The sequence below is a fragment of the Felis catus genome, chromosome A2 (genome assembly GCF_018350175.1).
Source record: "Felis catus isolate Fca126 chromosome A2, F.catus_Fca126_mat1.0, whole genome shotgun sequence".
NCBI classification, from domain to species: Eukaryota; Metazoa; Chordata; class Mammalia; order Carnivora; family Felidae; genus Felis; species Felis catus.
In genome coordinates, this window is record NC_058369.1 from 94,017,194 (window position 1) to 94,038,309 (window position 21,116).

Consider the following 21,116-nt stretch of genomic DNA (forward strand, 5'->3'; position numbering starts at 1 on the left):
GGGATAGGCTAAATGGGTGAAGGGCATTGAGGAGGGCACTTGTTGGGATGAGCACTGGATGTTATACATAAGTGATGAGTCACTAAATTCAACTCCTGAAACCATTATTACACTATATGTTAACTAACTTGGATTTAAATAAAATTAAAAAATTAAAAAAATAATAAACAAACGGTACCATGTCTTCCTTTAAAGAAAATATTTTGGGTGGACTCCTGGGTGGCTCAGTCAGGTAAATGTGCAAGTTCGGTTTGGGTCATTCTATGCTGACAGCTCAGAGCCTGGACCCTGCTTCAGATTCTGTGTCTCCCTCTCTCTTTGCCTTTCCCTCACTCTCACCCTGCCCCCCTCTCTCTCTCTCTCTCTCTCAAAAATAAACACTAAAAATTTTTTTTTAATAAATAAAAATTTTTTTTTAAATTTAAATCTTCTAAAAAGCAAATATAACGTGAAATTTATTAAATATTGTCTTAAAAACCTGAAATTCAAATGCAAAATAACCTATTAATGTCTAACTTTTCAATACTTACTGGAGTTTCCTAAATCTATATTATAGTGATTATAAAATGAAATATTGTCTTTACCTAAATAAGGCAAATTTAGTTTTTCTGAATTTTCTTTGAGGGCAATTGTTTTAATATAGACCAGCACACTACCCACTTTTCCTATCTCTGTTAGTCAACCCAAACCACGTTTCTTTCTTCATAATAGTCCTTTGAAAAACATCTATCATTTTGTTCTTTTCAGAGACTAAGACAGAAAGTGTGACTAATGCATAAGAAGTCAGTGAAAACCAAAATCATTTCAAGTTTTCACTACATTTGTGCAATGTCACCAGTAGGGGAGGAATGGCTTTCCAGACAACTTTCTGGAAGGAAAATATGAGTGGGAAATACACCAGGCCTGTATAGTTAAACAATTCCAAGATAGAAATCACTTTTCTCCCTGGAAACCAAAGGCTTGATTTTCATAATTCAACATATAATTTTAAACTAGGGCAACCAGATTTGCAACATGAAAACTGGAATTTTATTATTAAATTACACAAGTATACTGCACAAATCATACCAAAAGAAACAGCAAAATATTTCCAAAACAGTCTTATACAATGAACGCTTAGGAATCTTCTCCCTGAGGTAACTATAGACAAAGGAACATTTTGTCTGTTGAGGGCTCAGCTAAATTTGTTCCACAAGAGCTGGTGAGATTTATTTCTCACCTCTAAGGGGATAAAGAAAGAAGAATGCACATCGTCTTTAAGAACATCCAGAATGCTGCCAAAATTCTGCCTCCAAATTTGGCATTCTGCCTTTATCCTGAAACATAATATCTTTATGTTATAATAGCTTATGGTAAAACAAACTGTCAACAAAAAGGAGGGAGGCTGGAGAGGCAGAGGGAAAGGAAAACTATGAAGTCAACTGAGTCACAATACTCTCTTGGTTTGCATTTTATTTATACAAACAGAATTAAAAAGTCAAATAGCCCTGTTAGCCAGGTACCGTGTAGTTAGAAACGGCTGATTGGGAAATTCCCTACTTTCTTTAAACAATTGATGAGTGAATATTGCATCAGCCTGGTCTTTTGAACGTTCCTAGATGGCATAAGAAAACCTTAAAATGTTAAGTGTTAAGTGTATCACCAAGTCTCTTGTGTGATTTTACAAATCATTACAAGTATCACTGTTTTTGCTAATCCTTTTAACTTGCCAAAACAAATATTTTTAAAGATAGCCTCTATTTTTCATTAAAATATTCAAGTGGATGCAGGGAAAGTACATAATAAATCTCTAAGGCAGGCATCTACCAAATCTTGCAAGTGGAAGAGATTTTTCCAGAATTGAAAGAAAAAGAGCATTCAGTGAATCCAAGGCATGGATTAAGGGAGACAAGAGAATGAGGCAAGACTCTGATGGACCTGCTTTCTTTGCATTGTTGCACTTCCTTGTTTTCTGTGTTGCACAAACGCTATTGAATATCAAGATTTGGCTTCCCATGAATAAGACACTTAATAAAGAACCACGTTAGCCCTTTCAAGCCCATAAATGCCTTTTAAGTGTTCACAGAATTTTACAACAATTTGATGAAAAAGCATTTAAAAATATAGCTTGCATAATTGTATCACTACAAGTACTTGAAACTATTACTAAAGGAGTTCAGTGACGCTACATACAAAATCCTTAGGACTTGCTATTTAAATTTATGAGCTAAGAGGAATCTTAGCAATTATCTAGTCTAACTTCCTTGTTTTGCATTTCTGTTTTATTTTCCCCAAGCCATGTATTGTGTTTGCTTCAGGATCATGTTAGAGAAAAGGAGAAATGTTTTTAGAAAAATGGCCCAGAGGATAACATTTTTTTAAGGGAAAAGAAACTTCAAGGAGAAGGGAATTGAAGTGTATTGGGCACTATCAGAAAAATGTTTACAGGTCATAAAATCACAGTGGTAAAAACACATATAAACAACACAGTTTGTCCGTTTGCTGGAGTGCCTGTTGGTTTCCCCTGTTTTTCTGAGTATTTTGTGAGAATGCCAATTTTATACAGCATGGAATCAAGTAGGAATGGAGCTAAAGTAGTTTGCAAAGTTAAGGGATGGATGTGACCAGAAGTCCCCTGATCCTGGTTCCAGCCTGTCTAGTAAACTGGGGTAGGTGCTCCAACAGAGGTTATAATTCACCTGAAGCAACAGTGAGAAACAAGGAGAAAACTGCTAAGAGCTCTATGATTGGGGAGATTATGGCTATTGCCTCCATTTACCTTTACCTTTAGTGTGAGTGTGAGTGTGTGTGTGTGTGTGTGTGTGTGTGTGTGTAACAACTAGTAGCAATCAAATCACTCACTCAGAAGTAATTTTAGATGCTGTATTATTATAAGTCCAGTCTCCAACATCTGCAATAAGGAATCGAACAGTGACAGAGAACTCACTATTTTGTGAGTCTACCTCGTTTTTCTAAATACCAGCCATTGTTCCTAAAACTGCTACCTAGAGCCTCAACCTGATGATAAATTTCTTACCTCCTATTCATCTAGCACAGTATAACAAATCCTCCTTCCAGACATTGTTACATCTGCTAATGATATAACCATTTTGTCAAAGTTGAAAACTTTGCATTCTCCTACATCTAAAAATCCAATCAATTACCAAGTGTTGTTGATTCCATTTTGGAATCTGTAGCTTCCAGTTTCACATATAAAATACCACCACTTCTGCTGTATACTCATGTATCATAAAGACCAACCCTAATACAACACGAAGGAGACTATACAAGCATGTGAATGTCAGGAGGGAACGTTAGGACAATGCTGGGGTCTAGCTAGCAAACAATGTTACAAGAAAGATGAGCACTGATGATGTTAGGGTCCCCGAGGAAGAAGGTATCTTTCCTAATAGGTCTAGCAGAAAAAAATTCTAGAGGTAAAACTAATTGGCTCAATTTAGATCATGTGCCCATCTGTGAACCAATAATTATAACCTAGGAATGGACTCTCCTAGTTGAGTAGATCAGGGTCATGTGCCTACCAGTGGCTCTTGAGGGGAAATTGTGCCCTCTCCAGCTGAACCACTGAATCAGAAAGGAAGGAATACCAAACAGAAAAATATCATTATGTTTGCTGCTCTACCTCGCACTTCAACTGCTTCTCTCGAACAGCCTCATATTACCCTGTCTCTTAGCCCTCCTTTTCTTTTCTTTTTTTTTTAATAACTGAAGTTCAGTTTATTTTCTGCATATTCTAATTATCAAAGGAATTATGCTTGCTTTATTTTTTTAAATATAATTTATTGTCAAGTTGGCTAACATGCAGTGTATACAGTGTGCTCTTGGTTTGGGGGGTAGATTCCCATGATTCATCGCTTACATACAACACCCAATGCTCATCCCAACAAGTGCCCTCCTCAATGCCCGTCACCCATTTTCCCCTCTCCCCCACTCCCCTATCAACCCTCAGTTTGTTCTTTGTATTTAAGAGTCCTTATGGTTTGCCTCTCTCCCTCTCTGTTTGTAACTATTTCTCCCCTTCCCTTCCCCCATGGTCTTCTGTTAAGTTTCTCAAGTTCCACATATGAGTGAAAACACGATCTGTCTTTCTCTGACTGACTTATTTCACTTAGCATAATACCCTTCAGTTCCATCCACGTTGCTGCAAATTTTGCCCTCCTTTTCAAGTGGTACATAGCTGACAAACTACTCTTTCTGAAACCCAACTTGGATCAAGCTTTTTCTTTCATCAAGATCTTCCCCAAATACCTCCTCACTGCTTACAAAATACTTAGTCCTTAATCTGGCATTCACATTCTTCCACAATCTCACCCAAAATGCTTTTCTAGCCTAATCTGCAATTTTTCACCTTTCTGAAAAACTGATTTACTCACTCTCCTCCAAAAATGTCTTTGTCTCCATGGTCTTGCTCACACTGTTCACATCCTTTATTCTCCAAGAAAGTCTTTCTCACCTTTCTTTCATTATTCAAAATCCACTCATCCTAAAGTACAACTCAAAGTCTACTTCCATTTAATTTTCTAAAGTCATCCTATTCATCCCAAAAGAACTCCTCTCCCCTTCTTCCTCAGAATAACATTTTTGTTGTATTATTATATGACCAATATGATGCACTGCTTTATTCTATTATGAATTCATATTTCAATAAGTAACACATACTATCTACCTATATCTACCTATCCAGATTGCAGACTTCTTAAAGGCAAGGATTATGGCTTGTATTTCTTTTCAGTGCAAGTAAGGCTTAGCTTACAATTAATAAACAGGTGTTTATTTGATTTTGATCATACAGCCCTGTATATGTATAGGTATGAATGTCTTTAACTCACTTTGGGAATCTGACTCTGATCAATGTACTATAAGGAAAAAAATACCAAGTTTCTATTGACTCTTTAGTCACTGTACAATGACACTCACATGTATTTTTTTTAATCCATTCAACACATTTGCTTCAACCAGAGAAAGAGCTCTTCAGTAATTAGGAAAGTACTGCAGTTCTAAAAATCTGTGTACTTTTGGGGTGCCTGTGAGGCTCAGTCGGTTAGACATCCATCTCTTGGTTTCAGTTCAGGTTATGATCTCACAGTTCATGAGTTCAAGCCCAACACTGGGCTCTGTGCTGCCAGTGTGGAGCCTGGTTGAGATTCTCTCTCTCTCCCTCTCTCTCTGCCCCAACCCCACTAACACTCTCTCTCTCTTTCTCTCTGTCTCTCTCTCTCTCAAAATAAATAAACTTTAAAAAGTATGTGTAATTTCTCTTACATATCTGCAGAAAATGAATTGCGATTTTCTAAAATGAAGTGAATTGTTGACACAATAATCTAGATGATTTTAACCAAGAGTTAAATACTGCTAGTCCAATCTAGTTATCTACAATGATTAGATTTACTACATACTGCTATGTCACTTTTTTAAATGTTTATTCATTTTTGAGAGACAGAGACAGAGAGATAGAGAGACAGAGTATGAGCAGGGGAGGGGTAGAGAGAGGGAGACACAGAATGCAAAGCAAGATCCAGGCTCTGAGCTGTCAGCACAGAGCCTGGCACAGGGCTCGAACTCACAAACTGTGAGATCATGACCTGAACCAAAGTTGGATGCTTAACCGACTGAGCCACCCAGGCGTCCCAATACTGCTATGTCACTTTTAAAGGAGGCTCTTTGGACGAAAGCACAGTCAATGCAAACTGCTTCCAGGAAACCATTTCTGAAAGAATTTGGCTGTTTATGTCTTTGGCCAGAATGATTTGAGTTTGGCTTACAGTCTCTATTTTGCTTTCCTGATGGAAACATCTACTCACATTATACTCACTGCAAGGATGCCTTGCCAAAAGAAAACCCACACTTCTTCATCATGAAAGGATGCTAACAGATAGACAACTGGCATATACTCTAAATGAAATCAACCCAGCCATCATTTCATTCTTCTTACCAAGTGTCTAATAAGACACAACGCTGTTCTAGGTATTATGATAAACACTGTGCGAGGTGTTGCAGATATACAAAATCATCCAAAGGTTATTCTAGAAAGAGAAGCAATACAAAATAATAAGCATGCTCTACATCAATAATAGGATAATAAGTGCCGTATGTAATTAGAGAGAGAGTTTTGTGTGGGCTGGGAAAACACAAGAGAGGCTTCCTAAAGGAAAGAGATCAAAACAGTAGATCATTAGTAGAGGTGGGTCAAGTCTCATCAGGGGATAGGACTGCAAATGACATATTGTAGGCCAAAAAGATGTAAAAAGAGAGCTTACACAAGGGCATAGTAAGTGAAAGAAGCTAAGTAATTTGGAAGTACACTAGAGAAGAGTTCTAATAGTCTGTGTTTTATCCTATAGACAATGGAGATTTTTTTTTAAATTTGGAGCATCTGTGAAATAGTGTTTTAATATCAAAATGAGAAATAATTAAATCACTAAACTAGTTTTTGGGGAAAAAGAGACAATTAAAAATAATCTTTTTAAACAAAATCACAGATAGCTTAGAAAGGAAGTAATAAAGGTCAGAGTCAGCATGATGAGGAGAAAGCATAGATTCTAACAGTATAGTGGTTAGACCATAAAAAGTAATAATATTATATAACTGAAATAATTTAGCACTTTTATTCACATTTAGTGCATTTCCTGATTATAAAACAATGCATATTCATTGCCTAGAAAAATCTCTTAGAAATTTAAATGTGTAAAATATAACTGGGAACTTGGTAAGAAGGAAAATTTATAAATAAAAATGTAAAAACTCTTGTGATATAAAAGGAATGTATCAAAAATCTTTGCTCTAAAATTACATTGTTTTTAGGGAGAACGTCATTCAAAACCCATTTACAGATACTTTTGACGTGGTTATATCAAACTTTTATCTAGTTTATCAGTTTATTGCACTTTGGATACAACGACTTAGAGGAGTTTTACTGCTAGGTGCTGGCATATTAATATCAGAAAGTTAAAGCTCATGGTGAGAACAGTCCTAAAAAGTATGAAAAATTTACACTCGTTGTTAGAGTCGTCCCCTTACATATAAAACAAACAGCTACTTGCATCTAAAATCATTGTAATTTTAACAAAGTAATTTACATTCCTAATGACCTTGCATCATAAAGAAAACATAAAATTACATAGCATTTAATATGTCTAGTACGGCTTGAGAGATTACTATCAATAATATTTTTTTAAAAAGCTTTCAGACTTAAGGGGCACCTGGGTGGCTCAGTCGGTTAAGCGTCGTACTTTGGATCAGGTCATGATCTAACGGTTCATGAATTTAAGCCCTGCGTGGGGCTCTGTGCTGACAGCTTGGAGCCTGGAGCCTGCTTCAGATTCTGTGTCTCCCCCTCTCTCTCTGCTCTTCCTCTGCCTGTGCGTGCTCTCTCTCTCTCTCTCTCTCTCTCTCTCTCTCTCTCTCTCTCTCTCTTAAAAATAAAACAAAATAAACATTTAAAAAAAAACCTTCAGACTTCAAAGAGAAATGTTCAATTATTTAAATAATTTCATAATTATTCAAAATAATAAGCTGTGACAATAATGGTTTGGGAAAGTTGTCTATTACAATATTTTAACAATTAGAATAATATTAAAATTTTCAATAAGAAGAGGGGAGCCTGGGTGGCTCAGTCGGTTGAGTGTCCGACTTCAACTCAGGTCATGATCTCACTTTCTGTGAGTTCGAGCCCCGCGTCAGGCTCTGTGCTGACAGCCCAGAGCCTGGAGCCTGCTTCGGATTCTGTGTCTCCCTCTCTCTCTGCTCCTCCCCCGCTCATGCTCTGTATCTCTCTCTGTCAAAAATAAATAAGCATTAAAAAATAAATAAATAAATAAATAAATAAATAAATAAGAAGAGAATGAAAGTTGCAATTATATCAAAAGTCAATATGACTCTAAGAATGACCTATAGAAACATCTGGAACACAAGGACACAGGCATAGAAGTCACTATTTCAACAAGTTTTTAACACTATTTCTTGATCCAAATGCCAACACACTTAAAAGGAGCTTTTCTTATTGAATCAAAATCTCTTTCTACCAAAAATTTAAAGCATAAATTTGGAATTCTTTAAATTTAAAGCACAAAGTTGGAATGTTATGGTTATAGAATAATAGAAGGATTTAATAAAATCATTATGCCTCTTAATAGATTCATTATAGCTAGAAATTCAGGTTAGCAAAAGTCAAACAGGAAAAACAAGGATTTTAATAGTTGGGTATAAGATAAGAAGTGCTAACTGAAATACCTATCATACCTATTTTATGTTTTGTGGCTCTGAACATTTACTAATTTTTCCTGCCTACATTTTTCCTCTTTCAGTAATTTCGTCATTCTGGCATTCAGCCTTTCCCAAAGCTCTTTGGCTCTGAAGGAACATGACCTGTTCCCCAAGCTACAGGAGTGCACTCTGGATCAAACCATACCTGAAACTCTCTCCTATTGGATTTTCAATTATGAAAGTCAGTATATTTCTTTTATTGTTGTAGTCATTTTGAATAGATTTTTGTTACATTATAAAAATGTTTTTAATTATATATTTATATGTGTGTATGAAATATGTACATGAATGCACAGTTAAAATAATAATGAAATTAACACCCATGTGACAGACATCCAGCTTAAGAAATAAAATATTAGTGTCTCAGAAGCCCCCAAGTGCCCCTCCTTATTGTAGCTGGCTCCTCACTCCCACCCCCAGAGATAGACAGCAACCTGAATTTTTGGTTAATCATTCCCTTGCTTTCCTTTATCATTTTAGCTCCTATGTATAAATCCCTGTACAAAACTACTTTTAAAATAATACTAAGATGTTATTTTACTATTTTTTAAAGATTTTTTTAAAGCTTATTTATTTATTTTGAGAGAGTGTGAGCAGGGGAGGGGCAAAGAGGGGGAAAGAGAATCCCAAGCAGGCTCTGAGTTGTCAACAAAGAGCCCGACCTGGTGCTCGACCCCACGAACCATGAGATCATGACCTGAGCTGAAATGAAGAGTCACACGCTTAACCAACTGAGCCACCCAGGTGCCCCAAAATAATACTACAATGTTATTTGACTTTTTAACTTTCATTCTCTCACAAGTGAACAGTGGAGTTTTCCAGAGGCTACATGACTTGTGGTATTGCAACAGACTGAGTACAGAAACAACTAGGAGAATCAGGCTGCCCGTAAAGCTCAGCATTACAGAAATCTATCAAAATATATGAAACAGTACCACTTTTCTCACTTTTTGTTTTGGAAAATACACTAATTTTTCAAAAACTTATTTATGTTCACATGTAATTGGTCTATTATTGTTATTTTGAAATTAAATAATAAATATTTTTTAAATCTCTCAGGTTTAATTTGGTAAAAATTGATAGATATAACCCACAGAAACAAAAACTCTTAGGGGTTCTCCAATAATGTTTAAGAGTGTAAACAGGTTCTGAGACAAAAGTATCTGAGGTAAATAACAGGAATAGTATTGCTAGGGTGAATACCATGCACATGTTTTCAACCATTTTTCTTTTGGATTGCCATTGCTCTTATAAATTTGTACAGTTTTTATTTTTGGATGCTAATAGTTTGCTTATACGCATAGCATGTATGTTTTTACAACATGACTAGTACTCTTCAATCACTTTATGGTTTCTTTTGGTAATAAGGAGCTTTAATTTCTGCATCAAATGGATACATCTTTTCCTCTTTCGGTTCACCTCTTTGTACGTATGTCTTATTTTTTTTTAAACTTTTTTTTTTCAACGTTTATTTTTGGGACAGAGAGAGACAGAGCATGAACGGGGGAGGGGCAGAGAGAGAGGGAGACACAGATTCAGAAACAGGCTCCAGGCTCTGAGCCATCTGCCCAGAGCCTGACGCGGGGCTCGAACTCACGGACCGCGAGATGGTGACCTGGCTGAAGTCGGACGCTTAACCGACTGCGCCACCCAGGCGCCCCCGTATGTCTTATTTAATAGATCTATCCCTACTCAAAGGTCACAAAGATATTTTCCTATGTTTTCTCTCTTTTTTAATTTTTATTTAAATTCTAGTTAGTTAACATACAGTGCAATCAATAATGGTTTCAGGAGTAGAATTCGGTAATTTATTTCTTACATCACTTACTGTGCTCTTCTTAACAAGTGCCTTCCTTAATCCATGTCACCCATCTAGCCCATCTCCCACCTACCTCCCTCCATCAACTGTCAGTTTGTTCTCTATTCTTAAGAAACCAAAGCAGGAGGCATCACAATCCCAGACTTTAGCCTCTACTACAAAGTTGTAATCATCAAGACAGTATGGTATTGGCACAAAAACAGACACATAGACCAATGGAATAGAATAGAGAACCCAGAATTGGACACAAATGTATGGCCAAGTAATCTTTGACAAAGCAGGAAAGAGTATCCAATGGAAAAAAGACAGTGTCTTTAGCAAGAGGTCCTGGGAGAACTGGATAGCAACATGCAGAAGAATGATACTAGACCACTTTTTTTTTTTTTTTAATTTTTTTTTCAATGTTTTTTATTTTATTTTTGGGACAGAGAGAGACAGAGCATGAACGGGGGAGGGGCAGAGAGAGAGGGAGACACAGAAGTGGAAACAGGCTCCAGGCTCCGAGCCATCAACCCAGAGCCTGACGCGGGGCTCGAACTCACGGACTGCGAGATCGTGACCTGGCTGAAGTCGGACGCTTAACCGACTGCGCCAACCAGGCGCCCCATTAGACCACTTTTTTACACCATAGACAAAAATAAACTCAAAATGGATGAAAGACCTGAATGTGAGACAGGAAACCATCAAAACTCTAGAGGAGAAAGCAGGAAAAATCCTCTCTGACCTCAGCCGCAGCAATTTCTTAACGCATCTCCAAAGGCAAGGGAATTAAAAGCAAAAATGAACTACTGGGGCCTCATGAGGATAAAAATCTTCTGCACTGCAAAGGAAACAATCAACAAAACTAAAAGACAACCGATGGAATGGGAAAAGATATTTGCAAATGACATATCGGACAAAGGGCTAGTATCCGAAATCTATTAAGAACTCCCCAAACTCCACACCCGAAAAACAAATAATCACGTGAAGAAATGGGCAGAAGACATGAATACACACTTTTCAAAAGAAGACATCCAGATGGCCAACAAACACATGAAATGATGCTCAATGTCACTCATCATCAGGGAAATACAAATCAAGGCCACACCGAGATACCACCTCATACCGGTCTGAGTGGTTAAAATGAACAAATCAGGAAACTATAGACAGATGCCAGCGAGGATGTGGAGAAACAGGAATCCTTTTGTACTGTTGGTGGGAATGCAAACTGGTACAGCCGCTCTGGAAAACAGTGTGGAGGTTCCTCAAAAAATTAAAAATAGAACTACCTTATGACCCGGCAATAGCACTGCTAGGAATTTACCCAAGGGATACAGGAGTGCTGATGCATAGGGGCACTTGTACCCCAATGTTTATAGCAGCACTTTCAGCAATAGCCAAATTATGGAAAGAGCCTAAAAGTCCATCAACTGATTAATGGATAAAGAAGATGTGGTTTATATATACAATGGAATACTATTTGGCAATCAGAAAGAATGAACTATGGCCATTTGCAGCAACGTGGATGGAAATGGAGGGTATTATGCTAATTGAAATAAGTCAGTCAGAGAAAGACAGATAGCATATGTTTTCATTCATATGTGGATCTTGAGAAACTTAACAGAAGACCAGAGGGGAACAGAAAGGGGAAAAATAGTTACAAACAGAGAGGGAGGGAGGCAAACCATAAGAAATTCTTAAATACAGAGAAGAAACTGAGGGTTGATAGGGGGTGGAGGAGAGGGGAAAATGGGTGATGGGCATAGAGGAGGGCACTTGTTGGGATGTGCACTGGATGTTGCATGGAAGCCCGTTTGACAATAAATTATATTTAAAAAAAAAAAAAAGAGCCTCATTTCCCTCTCTCTTTTTTTCTCCCTCCCATATGTTCATCTGTTTTATTTGTTAAAATTCCACATATGAGTGAAATCCTGTGTCTTCTTCCTTAAAGATATTTTCCTAGGTTTTCAAGTTTCCCTCTCATAGTAAGTCTTTCGTTTTCCTAGAACTAATTTTTGTGGGATAAAGTACAACTTCACTTTTTTTCATAAAATGAATTTGTATAAGAATATAAACAATAGCACTTCCTTCCCACTGACAGACAAGGCCTGCTCTGCCATAAATCACACTTTTTTTCTCTGTGCCCGGGGAACAGATGTTGTCTGTTCTATTACCTTGGCCTGTTTAACCCTATGTTATACAATTTTCACAGTTTTGTATTGGCCTTGTGTCTGAAAGGGAAAATCATCTTATATTCTTTTTCTCTGGGAATTTCATGCCTGTCCTTGACCTCTTGCTCTTCTGTGTCAATCTTGGAATTAATGTGTCTAGTTCCATGAAAAATCCTGACAGGATACCTATTGGAGTCACACTGAATTTATAGATATATTTGGGGACAATTGCATTTTCATGATACTGAGTCTTTCTACCCAAGTTTACGGAAGAACTTTATACATTGAAGATTAGAAAGTCTGGAAATTTCTTTATTATATAACTGCATAATAAAGGTGAGAACAAAAGAAATGTTGTCCCAGCATTTCTAAGCCAATGGCCTACTTAATTTTTGCCTTAACAAAGATTCACTGCAAATTTTAAAGAGTTTCTTTAAGTGGTAAAACCTTTGATGATTTGCATAAATACTGGATTGTTCAAAATTAACCAACAGGAGAAGAGTGAAGAGATTATGAAAGCCTATAGACGGTATCTTTCCCAGTGTCTCTGTTTATTAAACAATTTTATATCTTCTTTATTAAAATGTTCAATTCTTTTGTGCTTTTATTGGAGCCTAAAGTTGCTTCTGTTCTGAATTTGTGTGAGCTATTTAAATATTTGACATTAATCTTTTGTTAAGTTACAGCAAACATTTCCCCTCAGTGCATGTTTTTTAAAAACGCAGAACTTTAACTCTTATTTAGTTGAAATTATAATTCTTTATCTTTGGGATTGCTTCCATTTATTCAAACTTAAAGAATCCTTTCCCCACTAGAAATATGACTAATGTTCACTTTGGTTTTATCTGATTTTCTTTATCATATGACTTAAATTTTGACCCTTTGACCTAAACAGAATTTATTTTGGAGTGTTGTAGGAAATTAAGTATTATAAAACAATTGTCACGTATAAATGCTGTGGTCAGTTCTTACAACATTTGTGTAAAATGAAATGGCCATATCTTTTTTAGAGATAGTTGGATTTATAGTGATAAAATTCCAGCATTTCAAAGCACATTACAATTTTACTTAAATGTGTTTTAAAATAAATAAACTAGGTTAAAAATAACTTTAAAAAAATAAAAGTGATTATAAAATAGACTCCTGTTTTATATCTCTTCCTTTCCTAATCTTCTCTGATCCCTTTATAGTCATAGGGTCAAACATTTATGTTTATAGAACTAGCACTTGGGTTTTGTTTCTTGAAGCTGATTTCTTTCATGAGTATTAATGACAGGATTTGTAATGTTGGAGATAACTCAATTATTCCGGAAACCTACATCTTAAACCAGGCATTAAAAAATGATGAAATGACATGAAACCATGAAATAATGTCTTTGTGATTTTTTTTAAATAATAAAACAAAGAAAGAAATAGTCTCCTGAAAAAAGTGCTAATGGAGATACTTTTTAAGGAGTTCTTATGAGAGAGATGTAAAATGGGTATTACTGATCGAAAAGATAATGAACTTTTTTTGGTCCTTAAAGAAGCTACTGTACCACCGCATAACACCTTGCCCCAATATTGACAGTATAAAACAATTGTTTACTTCTCACAGTTCTGTGAGTTGACTGACCTCATTCTGGTGATTCTCCTTTGGAGTCTTTCATGCTTTCGTCATCAGGTGGTAGCTGGGGCTGACTTCATCTGATGTTTTGTGTTGGACATCCAAGACAGCTTCTTCCCTCACATGATTTACACCTTAACTGGGCAGACTGGTCAGGTGTCTGTCTCTTCACGTGGGCTCTCAATGAGTCTAGATTGGGTTTCCTCACAGCATCGTGGTCTCAAGGTAAATTTCAAATGGCTGCTTGCTTCCCCCAGAATAAGAGTTCTAAGAAACCAAGGCAGAGGCTACAAGGCTTCTTGTGTTCTATCCTTAGAAGTCACAAAGCATCACCACTACTGCAGTCTATTTGTTACATGGGGCCAGCCCAGGTTCAGTGTGGGGAAAGACTACACAAAGGCATGAATACCGGAAGGTGTAATTCACTGGGAGGCCATCTCTGAAGACCAGCTACCACAAGAACTTTCTACAACATTTTACATGGTGGCTGTTAAGATGGTGCCTAAAATGATATCAAAAGAATATGATGGGTTAAAAAAGAAAAAAAAATCAGGAATGACTCTTTAATACTGTGCAGCCAAGTGTGAGTTTTCTAGTTAATTTTTCAATCTTTAAATAATCCATATATTCTCCACTTCTGACCATTTTACCTTCTGCTACTTTGGAGAATCTTGCTGTGTATTCAAACTGATACCAAATGAGAAAACGGCAGACCACTAATCACCTTCCAACTAGGTGATACCACATGAAAGTTTGGCACCTTGAAAGGCACATCTCTCTATTAAGTACTAGGTGACATGACAACTTATCACAGAACAATAGTTGGTATACTGAAAATGTCAGAATTTTAGACCTTGAAGGGACTTGAAGATCAGTCTTCGTATTCAAGACACTATACCTAAGACCCAGAGTAATAAGCAACTTGCTAAAAGTTCACATAAGTCATTGAAGACTTTCTAACTCCTATTCCACAAATTTGCACTGCAACATGCTGCCTTTTTCATTTACCTACTAGTATTTCAACCCAAACTCTAAGCTATGAACAAGGCGACTAAACTTGGGTACGGTTGATCCTTATTAAATTTTAAGACTTAAAAAGTGATGGCAGTGAGGTAGTGGAGAGTATAGAGTGATGTATGGAGAGAAAAAAAAAAAACAAAAAACAAAAACCTAAGCTTATTCTAAACCAGTGTTTCCCAAACTTGAAGTATGAAATCTTTTTAAAGAAAAAAGAAGGGGGACAAGTCCTCAATAGCCATGTTGTGGACTTACATTTTTTTATTAAAAATTACAGGAATAGGGGAGCCTGGGGGACTTAAGCACCTAACTTCAGTTCAAGTCATGATCTCATGGTTCATAAGTTCAAGCTCCGCGTTGGGCTTTGTGCGGACAGCATGGAGCCTGGATCCTGCTTCAGAGTCTATGTCTCCCTCTCTCTTTGCCCCTCCCCTGCTCACATTCTATTTCTCTGAAAATAAATAAACATTAAGAAAAACTTTTTAATTACGAGAATATATTCAAATGTAAAACTTAGTATAAATTTCTTATGCTTAGAGCATGTACACAACTATAAAACCAAACAAGTTTGCAAGTTGTTAAATAATATCTAGCATTTACACTAGTTAATAAGTACTAGGCTCTTTACTTACACTGTCTCATTCAATATTCGTAACAACCACTATTAGGTGGACACTATTATTATACCCATTTAATAGATGAGGAAATTGAGACTGAGACAAGAGTCAGCAACAGACTGAGCAACTTGTTCTGTGTCACACAATTGTAAGTGGGAGAACAGGCTTTCACAAAAAGTTCAAAGCTAATTAAGTGAATGTAAAGAACGATATTGTTTGATAGAAGTTAAATGACTGCTTGTAAAAGGTGGGCATGGTACTAACTATAACTCTGTAGATCTTCAGGGTTTAACATACATAAATTAAAATGTAGGGCGCCTGGATGGCTCATTTGGTTGAGTTTCCAACTCTTGATTTTGGCTCAGGTCATGATTCCAGGGTCATGGGAGTGAGCCCTGATTGGGCTCCTTTCTGAGAATGGGGCCTGCTTAAGATTCTCTCTCTCTCCCTCTGTCCTTTTCCTCTACTTGTGCTCTAAATACATACATATATTTTAAAGAGATTTTTTAAAAATAAAATAAATAAAATAAGAGTGAGTAATTTCTTCCATCACTTTTTTCTCTTCTGTCAACTGCTAAATATACCTTAGTAGAGCACAGATTTAATGTTATCTGGTCTTCACTTGAAGGGGATGCCTTGTTAGAAATTGTCTACATCTGCTCACTCATTAAGGTTTTGGGGGTTTGAGGGTTTTAAATTTTTTTTTTAATGTTTTTATTTATTTTTGAAGGAGAGAGAGCATGAGTGGGGGAGGGGCAGAGAGAGACACACACACACACAATTTGAAGCAGGCTCCAGGCTCTGAGCCGTCATCACAGAGCCTGACAGGGGGCTCGAACCCACAAACTGTGAGATCATGACCTGAGCTCATGAAGCCAGACGCTCAAACGACTGAGCCACCCAGGCGCCCCCATTTTGTTTTGTTTTGTTGAGACAATCCCTGACTACTATTTTTTTAAATTATTGAGATATAATTCACATACTATAAAGTCTACTATTTTAAAGTGTACAATTCAGTGGTTTTGAGTATATTCACCAAGTTGTACAACCATCACTACGATTTAATTCCAGAATATGTTCATCATTTCAGAAAGTAAGCCCCTACCCATTAAATGGTCATTCCCTAACCCCTCCTCACCAGGTAGTAGATTAGCAATTCCTAATTCATTTTCTGTCTGTATGGATTTGCCTACTCTGGACAACTTATATAATGGAATCATAAACTATATGGGCTTTTGAGTCTGGCAGCCTTCATTTAGCAGACATTGTCAAGATTCATCCACACATTGTATCAGTACTTCATTCCTTTTTATAATAATATGTGAATAATATCCCCTATATGGATATACTACCTTTTATTTATACATTCCTTCTTTGATAGACTTGATAGACATTGGGTTGTGAGCTATTATAAATAGTACTGCAATGAACATTTGTGTGCAAGTTTCTGTATTCTGTATTTCTGTAGACATGTCTTCAACACCAAGAAATGGAATTGTCAAACTGTTTTCCAAAGTAGCTGCACCATTTCACATTTCCATCAGCAATGTATAGGGATTCTAAATTCTCCCCTTCCTCGCCAACATTGATATTATGTTACTGACTTTTGGATTACACCCATCCTAGTGGATGTGAAATGATATCTCATGTGGTTTTGATTTGCATTTCTCTAAGGACTAATGATGTTGAGCATCTTTCCATGATCTTATTGGTCATTTGCATATCTTATTTGGAGAAATATGTATTGAAATCCTTCATCCATTTTATAATTGGGTTTTTTGTCTTTTTTTTGGTCAGCTGTAAGAGTTCTCTCAGTAAGGTTTGACAGGGTAATATTGCTAGGTACCAATGCAATAAAAAATGCAAAAAAAAAAATGGGATCTGAAATTGCATGGTTATTGTGAGTTATAAGATGGTCATCCATGAGATCCAGAATCAAATCTGCTTGTACCAAAATTTTTTTTCATTATTTTTAAACACACATTTTTAGGGGTGCCTGGCTGGCTCATCAGTAGAGCATTGTTACTCTTTATCTAGGGTTTATAAATTCAAGCCGCATATAGGGTGTAGAGATTACCTTAAAAAGTCTTTAAAAAAACACATTTTTAAATGTGTGTGGAGAAACAGGGGATGGGAATTAAAGCATACACTTATCATGATAAAACAATAAAAATGATTTTTAAATATGCATTTAAAACATTTTTTTAATGTTTATTTTTTTTTGAGAGAGAGAGAGAGAGAGAGAGAGAGAGAGAGAGAGAGAGAGAGAATGAGTGGGGGAGGGGCAGAGAGAGATTGGAAGACAGAATCTGAAGCAGGCTCCAGGCTCTGAGCTGTCGGCACAGAGCCCCAATGTGGGGCTTGAACCCACAAGCTGTGAGATCATGACCTGAGCCGAAGTCGGATGCTTAACTGACTGAGCCACCCAGGCATCCCTTAAAATATGCATTTTAAATGTTTAATAAAGAAATATTCCCAGGGACGCCTGGTTGAGTGTCCAAATCTTGATTTTGGCTAGGGTCATGACCCTAGGGTCCTGAGATCAAGTCCCAAGTAGGGCTTTATGCAATATAATGAACTATATAGTGATTAAGAATTATAACTATCTAGACCATGTTTATATATGGAAATACATTCTACAAAATACCTTTTAATACAGATGCATATTCATATGCTTTAATAGATTTAGAAATATTCTGTCATTTTTTCCTCAGACAGTATCCATAAAATATATTCTTATAAATCTATTGAAATATACAAATGTACTTATGTTTCTATATAATTTTGTCTTCAAACTAAACCTATTTTAAACAGATGGTATGTATATTTATAAATCTATTAAAATATATGAATGTGCACTGACAAAAAAAGTATGTTCATTGGATCCTTTGGTTTCAAAAAAGCAGTTTCACAAAAAATGGTTCTATTTTATGAAGAAGCATTCCTCACAAAGTTTCAGTGCTCAAAATAAATTTGGGAATTTGTGGAAAATAGATTAAGTCTTTACAGTAGAAATTCTGAGCCTCTAATCCATAATATGCATTGTGAATCATGAAAATGAAAAAGTTCTTTTTATTATTTATCTCAGTCTGTTGTTTTTATCATGATTTATATTACTTTACTTGCATAAATCAATTTGTATAAATCTTATTTGCATTTGTTTACTAATTTAGCTTCCCCACCAAACTATAAATTCTAACAGGACAGATAAGTTTATCTGTGTTCTTCATTGTTTCTAGTGCCGCAGCCAGGGGATATAGTAGGAGTTCAATAAATATTTTTGTAGTGAATGAATTACTGGCAAGCATCTTGAGGAACCAGTGCATGGTTACACATCTTAAGAACTACCATTCTAAAGTTACTCAATTGTGTAATAACTTCAAAAAAACTTGTGTTAACACCTCTAGGCCACTAGAGATCCATTTAATAAAATTATTGCTGCACTTGAGTGGAATCAATTACTACTTCAGGGAACTGTAGAGATTTCTCAGAGAGCACATCATGACCTGGAAAAATCTTGCAAAATAATTTTTATATTCTAAAACTCCAACTGAAAAACAGTAGTGAAAATTTCAGTTACCCTGGAATAAGCTGAAAGGAATCATGCTTTGCATCAATGCCAACAATTTTGGGGGACACAATTGGCAACATGAGATTTTCCATCAGGGATATTTAATAGTTCAAATATGAAAAGCAGATATTCCTTCTGGCAATTGCAAATTATTGACTGATTCTCTTTTAAGTGATTTTGCATATAACTTGAACTTTGGGTGGGAGGGGGATAGTCCAATGTTAAGATAGCTTTTTTTTTTTTTTTTAAACGTTTATTTATTTTTGAGACAGAGAGAGACAGAGCATGAACGGGGGAGGGGCAGAGAGAGAGGGAGACACAGAATCGGAAGCAGGCTCCAGGCTCTGAGCCATCAGCCCTGAGCCTGACGCGGGGCTCGAACTCCCGGACCGCGAGATCGTGACCTGAGCCGAAGTCGGACGCTTAACCGACTGAGCCACCCAGGCGCCCCTAAGATAGCTTTTAAAAATACTTAAAATACATGGTTTAGGCGTGCCTGGCTGGTTTAGTTGGTAGAGCATATGACTCTCGATCTTGGGGTTGTGAGTTCGAGCCCCAGGTTGGGCGTAGAGATTACTTAAAACAATAAAATCTTTAAGGATAAGTAATTAATAATAATAATAATAATAATAATAATAATAATAATAAAATATATGGTTTACCTACATGTTTTGCACAATAATTAACAGTTTTAGGATAGTTAGAAAATGCTTCATTTTTAAATAACCCTTTGTGAAAGTTTATAATGCTATTGTTTTTTCTAAAAAAACACATGAGGAAGCTGCATGCTTTTCATTAACTACTAAGATTCATGAATTTCCTCCCCTTGTCCTCCAGAGTGCTAAAAAATGCTAATTTCATTGAGAGTACAATTGAAGCAAAATAATAAAAATTGGTATAAAATTTAACTATTTTTTTTCCAGTTACCAAAATGGAAAGAATTTCACCAGCTGTCAATACCCCAACATCACTAAAAGCTTAGCTTATGCCTAAACTTTAAACCTTAATAATATTTGGCGGTAGGGGATGGGGCAAATGTCAAGTCAAACAAAGAATGTATTTCCAAACCAGCATTTGCAAAGGTTAATCTGTGAATGGACTACAGAGGGGAAAGTGCAGTTGTCCAATGATCGATCAGAGACCCCCTTCTCGGTTCCCCCCCACCTCCGGTTAATAAACCACCAGGAGAGATCATTTTTAAACTTAATTTGCTGAAATGAGAATTGACGTATGAAAAAAAAAGTTACCCAAATTTGAGAATTTTCCCAAATTGATTTTAATTGTGAAAATAAAGATCTCTTGCAAAAGATAAGGGAGTCCTGACTAGGTAATCTGCAGGGAGAAAATTTACAGAATCCCAAAGCCAAAAGAGTCCTTACAGCTCAGAGATTCCCTGGGCATTCAAGGCCATTGAGGCCCCGAGAGTTAAGTGGCTTTCCTAGGAACACAGTTCTCCTGACTCCCTGTCTAACCCCTCTGTTCCCCAACTCCACAGCTAGCTCGGCACCAGCTACGGTAAAGGTCAAAGTCAACAGACTAATCTGCATTCCGCAGGCTGTGAGGATCCTTCTATCTGAGGGAGTTTTTAAATATGGTTCATGAAAGGGCATTTCTAAACATTTTATTACAAGGACACAATCCAGACAAAAGACGGTTTGGGTGGGTAAAGGTGAGGGAAAGAACACGCAGAGGAAATAAAGCGCAGTTTCTTGGAGACTTGTCAGGAACTGAGAGTATGGAAGAGGGAACGGGGAGGGGGTGGTGCACGGCGTAATAAAAAGCAAAGTCTAGAGTGGAAAGGAGACTACGCAGCACAAAAGCAGTGGAGTAGAAAAGTGGGCTTGATTTTTCTAGAGCTTTTTCTAAAGGAATCGAGGGGGAGCCTTGCGGAGACTGAGGGCAGGGTGGGGGCCGCAGGCGAGAGGCGGATACTCAGCAGCTCCCAGTCCAGGGGATACTCAAGGCTGGAGCGAGGCAGCCGGGCTCCCCACGGCACCGCTTGCCTGGGTCGGCGCTCTCTCTCCGTCCTCCCCAGCTCTCTCCGCGCCCTCTCCTGACCCCGCCGAGCTCCCCG

The 21,116-nt window shown here is 36.9% G+C and overlaps 1 protein-coding gene across 15 annotated transcripts in view; it reads right to left on the reverse strand.

The window, feature by feature from the left end:
- Positions 1–21,116, reverse strand: part of FAM237B (family with sequence similarity 237 member B) — a 166,508-nt gene that overhangs the window by 22,109 nt on the left and 123,283 nt on the right. Inside the window, exon 13 of one of the 15 annotated variants that reach the window (XR_006594848.1) lies at positions 13,847–14,339. The exons of the other annotated variants lie outside the window; for them this stretch is intronic. The gene's annotated coding sequence lies outside the window, so the exon portion shown is untranslated. The remainder of the gene's footprint in view (positions 1–13,846; positions 14,340–21,116) is intronic. 15 annotated transcript variants of the gene reach the window in all.